The sequence below is a fragment of the Triticum urartu genome, chromosome 1A (genome assembly GCF_056163025.1).
Source record: "Triticum urartu cultivar PI428250 chromosome 1A, HENAU_Tu73, whole genome shotgun sequence".
Taxonomy (NCBI): domain Eukaryota; kingdom Viridiplantae; phylum Streptophyta; class Magnoliopsida; order Poales; family Poaceae; genus Triticum; species Triticum urartu.
Window position 1 is genome coordinate 546,231,103 of NC_141873.1, and position 8,873 is coordinate 546,239,975.

Here is an 8,873-nt window from a genome sequence, read left to right on the forward strand (position 1 = left end):
ACGGTTTCCTGACCATGGACATTGGATGTCGTTGATAACGGGATCACATCATTAGGAGAATGATGTGATGGACAAGACCCAATCCTAAGCATAGCACTAGATCGTGTAGTTCGTATGCTAAAGCTTTTCTAATGTCAAGTATCATTTCCTTAGACCATGAGATTGTGCAACTTCCGGATACCGTAGGAGTGCTTTGGGTGTGCCAAACGTCACAACGTAACTGGGTGGCTATAAAGGTACACTACGGGTATCTCCGAAAGTGTCTCTTGGGTTGGCACGAATCGAGACTGGGATTTGTCACTCCGTGTGACGGAGAGGTATCTCTGGGCCCACTCGGTAGGACATCATCATAATGTGCACAATGTGATCAAGGAGTTGATCACGGGATGATGTGTTACGGAACGAGTAAAGAGACTTGCCGGTAACGAGATTGAACAAGGTATCGGGATACCGACGATCGAATCTCGGGCAAGTATCGTACCGATAGACAAAGGGAATTGTATACGGGATTGATTGAGTCCTTGACATCGTGGTTCATCCGATGAGATCATCGTGGAACATGTAGGAGCCAACATGGGTATCCAGATCCCGCTGTTGGTTATTGACCGGAGAACGTCTCGGTCATGTCTACATGTCTCCCGAACCCGTAGGGTCTACACACTTAAGGTTTGATGACGCTAGGGTTATAAAGGAAGTTTGTATGTGGTTACCGAAGGTAGTTCGGAGTCCCGGATGAGATCCCGGACGTCACGAGGAGTTCCGGAATGGTCCGGAGGTAAAGATTGATATATTGGACGAAGGGTTTTTGAGTCCGGGAGTGTTCCGGAGGTACCGGGTGATGACCAGCATGACCGAAAGGTGTTTCGGGAGCCCCGGCAAGTGTTGGGGGGCTTCATGGGCCAAGGGAAGGGGGCAAACCAGCCCACTAAGGGGCTGTGTGCCCCCCTCACCTATTCCCACGTGACCAGGGGGTTTGGGGCGCCCTATCTAGGGTTCCCACCTCCTGGCTTGGGGGCCAAGTCACCCAAGGGGGAGATCCCATCTGCCCTGACCGCCGCCCCCCCCCCCCTAGGGGAAACCCTAGGGCGCCTCCCCTCCCCCTTGCCCCTATATATAGTGGAGGTTTTGGGGCTGCCCAACAGACGAGATGAGTTCCTCTCCCCGTTGGTGCAGCCCTGCCTCTCTCTTCCTCCTCTCCCGTGGTGCTTGGCGAAGCCCTGCTAGATTGCCACGCTCCTCCACCACCACCACGCCGTTGTGTTGCTGCTGGATGGAGTCTTCCTCAACCTCTCCCTCTCTCCTTGCTGGATCAAGGCATGGGAGACGTCACCGGGTTGTACGTGTGTTGAACGCGGAGGTGCCGTCCGTTCGGCACTTGGTCATCGGTGATTTGGATCACGACAAGTACGACTCCATCAACCCCGTTCACTTGAACGCTTCCGCTTAGCGATCTACAAGGGTATGTAGATGCACTCTCCTTCCCCTCGTTGCTGGTCTCTCCATAGATAGATCTTGGTGACACGTAGGAAAATTTTGAATTTCTGCTACGTTCCCCAACACCAGACACCCCCAAGACCATCCAAAGAGATCAACTTTGAGCCACAAGAACTCCCCCGACTGACGAACCGTAGCATACGCCCCGCCTTGAACTTCGTCGGAGCTGCGACAACCCGCACACGGACGGAGAAAGGGGGAGGTGGCGGAGCGGACGCATCCGGACCGGCACACCCCTGTGCCAGTGACGGTTGGCCCAAACACGTCAGCGCCGCCCATCCCTCCAGCCAACCTTCCCACCGGACACACCCCTGTACCGCCCCACCGCAGCGGCCGACGTAGACCCGCGCAAAGCCACCGACGCAGATCCGACGCATGGACCTGCGAGGAGACGAGGGAGCAGAGCAGTAGTACCCAAGCAAGGCGTCCAGGATGTGGTAGGGGCTACTGGTTAGATGGACGCATGGAGTGACTTGATCTGTTTTGTAAAGCTTATCTTTTTGATTTCTGCCATGATAGTCACTCGCTGGTTACTAAGAGTGGCGGCTGGGAATGATTGCAAAGCTTTCATCTTTGTCCCTGGCTACTCTTTGTCCTGACTCTTTAGCTGCATTGCATGGTTTGTGAGTAGGGCTGCAAACGAAGTCGAGTTTGAGCAAGTTGGAGTTGGCTCAGCTCAACTCATATTAAAATTCGAGCGAGCTCAAACTGAGCGAAGCTCAAGATCAAGCTGTAGAACATAACTCGTGCTCAGCTTGTAACGATCTCGAGCTAGTTTCGAGCTAAATGAAACAATAAATCTTATAAATCTATGGGGATTGTTCCAACTAGATAAGGACACAACATGACACAACTTTGTACGACAATCTCGTCGTGCTCGGCAAAGCTCATCTTTGTCTCTTGGGTGAACTAGCAATAGACGGTGGTCTTCGTGGACGAAAAACAAGAAAAAGACGGTGCATATGCTCGGAAATTTTGCCAAAAGCAACATGATATTTAACATATAGCTGACCACATATCATAATTAGGTCTAAATCTTCTCTGGACTTAATTAAGCTTCCATGTTTGCTGGTAAATAAAATGAAGAAAAATCATGGACATCATATATGGTAACAAATTGTCTTATTTTCCTTCAATATATATATGACATGATCATTTAACACAATGGTATTATGTCGAGCTGTCGAGCTCAAATCGAGCGAGCCAATATTGGCTCATGATCGGCTTGTTTCTCGATCAAGCTACATAAAATGTTCAAACTCGGCTTGTTTCTTTTCAAGTCGATCTCGAGTCGAGCCAAAAAACGAGTCGATCTTAAGCGGCTCACGAGCCTCGAGCTTTTCTTGCGGCCCTATTTGTGAGTCGTGATGTGATGCAATGGTGGATAAAACAGCACATTAAGTCACCTCTGTGTTTGATCAACGGATTTCCTGGTACTCTAGACATTGGAACGCTGCATGATAATTGTGTGTAAGAATGCTCACAAGATCCTGGCACTCTATTCATCTCAACTTGATCATATACTTTGATCAACGGACAGTTCCAGCCAACCAGGACTGTTATAATTGTAGCCCAGGAATTGCAATATAACAAGGCCGAGTTGAAAGTCCAAGCAGAGTTGTTGCGGGTAAGTTAAAACATGATCAGGCTATTTTTACTACTCCCTCCGTCGCATAATGATACTTGCTTGCTCACTAAAAGACTAGGTAAATCAATGACGATAAGAGTGAATATTAAGCGATGGGAGATGGCAGTGTCTCCCAGACATCCAGCACGTTGTCCTCCTGATGCACCGCGAAGAGACGGTCGCCCCCAACCGAGAAGTCGCTAATGGCGCCAGCGCCTTTGCTCCCGCGCAGCGCAAACCTCAGGTGGTCATGATTTGGGCCGCCAAACACTGAGATGGTGTCATCCTTGGACGCCAAGAGCAGTCCACTGTGCACAGCGAGCTTTGGACAGCACGTCGGAGTCGAACTTGTCTTCACCTTTCTCTGATGTGCCCACGGTTCAGCGTAGCTCGAGCCACGGATGTCGAGGAACCCGAGTTCATGGTTCTTGTTGATCAAGCAGACCGACCTCTCGTCCTCCATCACGACGGCATCGGCAACGAGCTTGTCCTTGCACAAAGGGCCGCTGCCATTCCTCTGGGTGTTGATGGACCATGACCAGACAACGCTCATATCCCGGAAATCAACCAGAGTGATGCAAGGCAACATTGAGCCCGCCTTGACCACCATGAGCGCGTTCGTGCTTGCCAGCCACTGAAGCTTACTGGCGTGACCCAGGGCAATACCAGACTTCTGGTTTAGGAAAGAGACTGTGTGCTTGCCGGTCATGCAGTCCCACACGCCAATGCCATTGTAGCCGCTACCTTGCCATATGCCCCAGGTGTTGCAGCTAGCATAAACATTCATTTGCTGGTCTAAGGCCAGTGCCCCAGCATTAAAAGGCGGAGCCATCTCCTCGCCGGCGTGTCCTAAGTGGAAGTGTTGAGTCAGGTCGCCGGTGAGGGCAGAGAAAGCCGCCATGCCGCGGCCCCCCACGAGGAGCATGGAGTCACTGAGGTAGGTCGCGTCGTGGACCGCCATGAAAGGCGTCAGGCAGACTGGCCGGCGCTCCTCAAGCATCCAGTTGTAGACCCGCACGATAGGGCCGTGCGTGACGCAGCAGCCTCCGTCAGGCGCAGCACGGACGGCCAGGCAGGCCACAGGCGCCCGCCCCGGTGGCACGGACGCAGCCAGTCGGGCCCTGTCGAGGTCAAGCTCGCCGATGCGAGAGGCACGGACGCGGTCGAGGAGGCCGTAGTAGTTCGCTTCGCGGAAGAGTACCCGGTCCGGGACGCCGGCGGGGACGTGGAGCTCACCCGTGCGGAGCATGTCGAGGAGCGAGGCGAAGCAGGCCGGGTCGCGGTCGATGAAGTACTCGGGCACGCCCCCGGTGGAGCCGGCGTTCCAGCATGGTTCCAACATGGCAGCGAGCATGGTTCCCTCGCCTGCGCCTCTGAGAGTGTCGGCCGTCGTCTCGAACACCTGCCCGCCGACGTTCAGCCGGATGCGGCCGGCAGCTGGTTGTGGCGTGCACATGGCCGGCTGTGTGTACAAGACTTCCGGGCGCAGTGGACCTGTCAATGGAGAGGGTTGCGTTGCGGTATTGTCACTTCTCAATAAAGAGAAAACATAAGCTACATGTATGCATCACCGCTCTATCAATGATAACAATTTTCAAGAAACTTGCATATGCATCGCAGCTCTATTAGTGACAACAACGGACAGCAACCAAATTAGTACAAACAAACTCCAATAAAGTTTCACAGCACACTAGTAGTCTAGTACATAGACAGATGGCAACTAAAATGTCAATTCCTTTGCACTGGGAGTCTGGGATCATAAAACTAACTAGGTTTTGAACTGAATCATATACTGATACTAGTAATCACAGTCTCCAGGGTCGATGTACTCCAATCTTTTCGAAAGGACAAAAAAGAGAGCATTTTTCTAACCTCAAGAGAAGTGTCAACAATGGACAGCAACCAAATATAGCGCATCTTAGTACTAAACAATGACCAATTGCTGCTAGTAGTGAACTCTCTGCTACTGCTAGGGTTTCGACACCCGTACTGAAAGAAGTGTACAAGCGGCCGCTACCTTTTTTCTGTGTATTCCTTGAGCAATGCACGTTGGTTGGGAGGCGCTGGACTGGGAGGGAAACAGGAGGACGAGGCGGTGGGGCGGATCTGGAAGACGAGGGGGGCGCCGGTCGATGGGGAGAGAGGCGGCGCTGGAGTGGCTGGACGGCGAGGGGGTCTGCTGGACGTCCAGAGGGTCTGGAGTGACTGGACGGCGAGGGGGCGGCGGGACGTCGACGGGGCGGCGCTGGAATGATGAGGGAGGCGGGAGGCGGCGGTGGATTGGGGAGGGAGGCGGCGCGCTGGAGTGGCTGGACGGGAAGGGGAGGGAGGCGGCGCTGGAGGAGTGGGGGGCGGCAGCGGGTGTAGGGTCAAGCTTCAGTCCACTCGGGCCCTTCAGCGATGTCTTGGGCCGCCACTGGAAAAAAAATCAGTTTGGGTAGTGCCTCGTCTTTCCATTGGGCCAAGCGATGAATATACAAACATGCTATTGAGTATATTTTTTTCTTGATGGGTCAGAGGATGGATGCAAAAGTTACTATCAGCTGCTGCCAAAGAGGTTCTCATTAAATCTGTTGCCCGGTCTATACCAGTTTTTTCTATGTCTTGTTTTAGGCTTTCCAGAGGGCTCTGTGATAATGTGACATCTATCATCCGCCAGTTTTGATGGGGAAGTAAACAGGGAAGAAGAAAACCTTGTTGGGTATCGTGGGACGTGATGACAAAGCCAAAGAATTAAGGCGGTTTGGGATTCCGTGACCTGGAGATTTTTAACATTGCTCTTCTCCCACAGCAGGCTTGGTAGATTCTACGGGAACCTGAATCTTTTTTTGAAAGATCCAGCATTTGCTGGCTTCATTAGATTGAGCAGAAGCAAGAGGTGGTACAAAATATGATCAAGTGATCATAGCTACAGTTAACAGAGATAAAAAGGGAGGAGGACAGCGAGGGGTTAGAAAGCCCTCCCCCCTCCTCCCCTGGAGAACATCTAATCCGCTATCTCTCGACTATATCCCCGAAAGGGGTCTCAATATCTTTTACTCCCGCGATACGACATTGCTCCATTGTGCGCCGTATTGCCGCTAGGGTGTCATTGGGGCAGGCCATCTTTCCCCTAAATGTACAGTTGTTCCTCTCATTCCACAGCTCCCAGGATACTGCCATTATCATCGTTTTGACACCTTTTTTGTCCTCCTTGCCTGCCTTGGAGACAATATTGGTGACTGCTCCTCTAGTGTTGTCTTGCTCTTTTCCTCTCTCGGACGTAGTGAGCTACAGCTCCTCCAATCGGCCACCCTCGCCCAAACAGAGCGCGAAACCGGGCAGTTCCAAAACAGGTGAGTGGAAGACTCCAAGTTTCGTAAACACAACTGACAGAAGTAAGAGTTTGGCCATTGTTTCCTCTGTAAGCGATCGTTGCACCATAGCCTGTTGAGGTGAAGCAGCCATGCAAAGAATTTGATTTTTCCCGGGGCCCAAACCTTCCAGATCAAGTTTTGCATATCCGTAGTAGGCAGGCTTTTGAATTGCAGCATATACTCTGATTTTGTTGTATACATTCCGTTGCTGTTTCCAGTCCATACAATCGTGTCTTCAGTTTGTCCCTGCTGTATTTGTCCGTGAGCTCTAATCTTTTGGGCCATCCGGATGAAGTCGGTAACCTTGGATTCCCAGTCCCCGCTTTGAATGTCTTTTATCCATTGCTGATCAAGTAGGGCCTCGGCAACTGTTCTTGATTTCCTCTTTGATTGCTTGTACAGAGTGGGGAAGGAGATGCACAGTGGTTCGTCCCCCAGCCAGCAGTAAGTCCAGAACCTTGCTCTTCTTCCATCGCCAATGGTGACCTTTGTTGCCATGGCAAAGAGGTCCTTGTCTCCTTGGTCGCACAGTGTTGGGAAACTACTCCAGGGGCTATTTGGCTGCATCCATGCCAGCCAGAGCCAGCGTAAACGAAGGGCTCTGCTCATACTATGCAGGTCTTGGATTCCAACTCCTCCTTTTTTCGTTGGAGTACACACCTTCTTCCAGTTAACCTTACACGCTACACCTGTTGCCTCGCTCTCTTGCGCCCATAAAAATCTTCTTCTAGTCTTGTTGATCTCCTTTAACAGCTTCTTTGGTGGTCGGAGCGCTGTTAGGGCAAAAGTTGGCATTGCGGAGAGCACGCTGCGAACAAGCACTCGTCTTCCAGCAATGTTCATGAGCTTTGCCTTTCCAACCAGCGAGCCTGGCTCTAATTCTATCTAATATGAACTGAAGACACACTAATCTAATCCTATGTGTGGAGATGGGGAGGCCCAGGTAAGTCATCGGGAAACCTACAACTTTCCCTCTAAAGTCGTGGAGCACCTCCGAGAGGTTTATGCATTCACACCTAATAGGGGCTACTGAAGATTTCTTCTGGTTTAATCTAAGGCCAGTCGCGTCGCCGAAAGAGTGCAGAATCTGAAGTAGGGCTTGCACCTCCTCTTTGATCGGGTTTGCAGAAATCACTGCATCGTCGGTGTAGAGGCTTACCCTCATGCTCATCCCCCTCCCCAGCAGAGGTGCTAAAATGCCCTGCTCAGTCACAGCAGCGAGTAGACGATGCAGAGGATCGATTGCGATGATGAAAAGCAAAGGTGAGAGGGGGTCGCCCTGTCTTAGTCCTTTTTTGTGTATGATCGGAAGGCCAGCATCGCCATTTAGCAGGCAGGAAGATGTCGCTGTGGACAGCAGGATTGCCATCCAATCTCTCCATCTGGCGCTAAATCCCAATCGCTGCAAAACCTCTAGAAGATAGTCTCAGGAGATGTTGTCAAAAGCCTTTTGGATATCCAGCTTGAAGAGCAGGGCCGGCTTCTTTCTTCTATGCATTGATCTCACACTTCCCTATACATATAAGTAGCTGTCGTGGATGCATTTTCCCTTCTGGAAGGCCGATTGCGCTGGCGAAATAATATCAGGGATAACCTTAGTCAATCTTATGGACAGGACCTTTGCGATTAACTTTGCAACCGAGCTAATTAAGCTGATTGGTCTGAAGTGTCTGACTTAGAGGCCTCCTCTTTTTTGGGGATAAGTGTTATGAACGCCTTGTTTATCTCCTCAAAATTCTTTCCGGCTAGATGGTAGAACCTGTTGAAAACTGCCATCACATCATCCTTGATAGTGTCCCATCTTGCTCTGAAAAATTTGCCAGTGAAATCGTCAGGCCCCGGTGCTTTCTCTGCCAGGGAGGCCACAACAGCTTTCCAAACTTCATCTTCAGAGAAAGGGTTGTCAAGGCCTCCAGCCTCGATCCTTGGCATCTACAGTTCAGACCAGTTGATCGTATGTTGTCGTTGTTCTCTTCAGCCTATATGAGCGGTGAACTGTTCTCTGATTTCCTCTACTTTTTATGCATGTTCTGTCAGCATCCTCCCCTCCTGTGATGTAATTGTGTGGATGGAGTTTTTCCTTTTTCTGGCATTGTACTTTGCATGTAAAAACTTTGTGCTTGCGTCTCCTGCCCGTAGCCAGGTTATTCTTGAAGCTTGTCTCTTTCTAGCTCTTTCGATCGCAGCCAGCCCCAACACTCTATTCTTGAGCTGTTTTCTTAGGGAGAATTCGGCCGGTGATAGATGTCCCTTCTCTTGAGCTATATCCAATCCCAAAATCACCTCGTGAGCAATATGGAGTTGCAGCTTAATCTTGCTGAACAAGGATCTGCTCCATATTTTCAAGTCCTTAGCCGTTCTCTGCATCTTGATCTTCATCCTAATGTACGGGTGAT

At 51.0% G+C, this 8,873-nt stretch overlaps 1 pseudogene across 1 annotated transcript; it reads right to left on the reverse strand.

Annotated features, from left to right (window-relative positions):
- Nucleotides 1–2,599: 2,599 nt before the first annotated feature.
- Nucleotides 2,600–5,466, reverse strand: LOC125538467 (BTB/POZ domain-containing protein At2g24240 pseudogene; annotated as a pseudogene). Its single transcript, XR_015609279.1, has 2 exons — nt 5,139–5,466; nt 2,600–4,615 (listed from the first exon to the last, which is right to left on the reverse strand). The product of XR_015609279.1 is annotated as a BTB/POZ domain-containing protein At2g24240 pseudogene (transcript).
- Between the last annotated feature and the right edge of the window lie 3,407 nt (nt 5,467–8,873).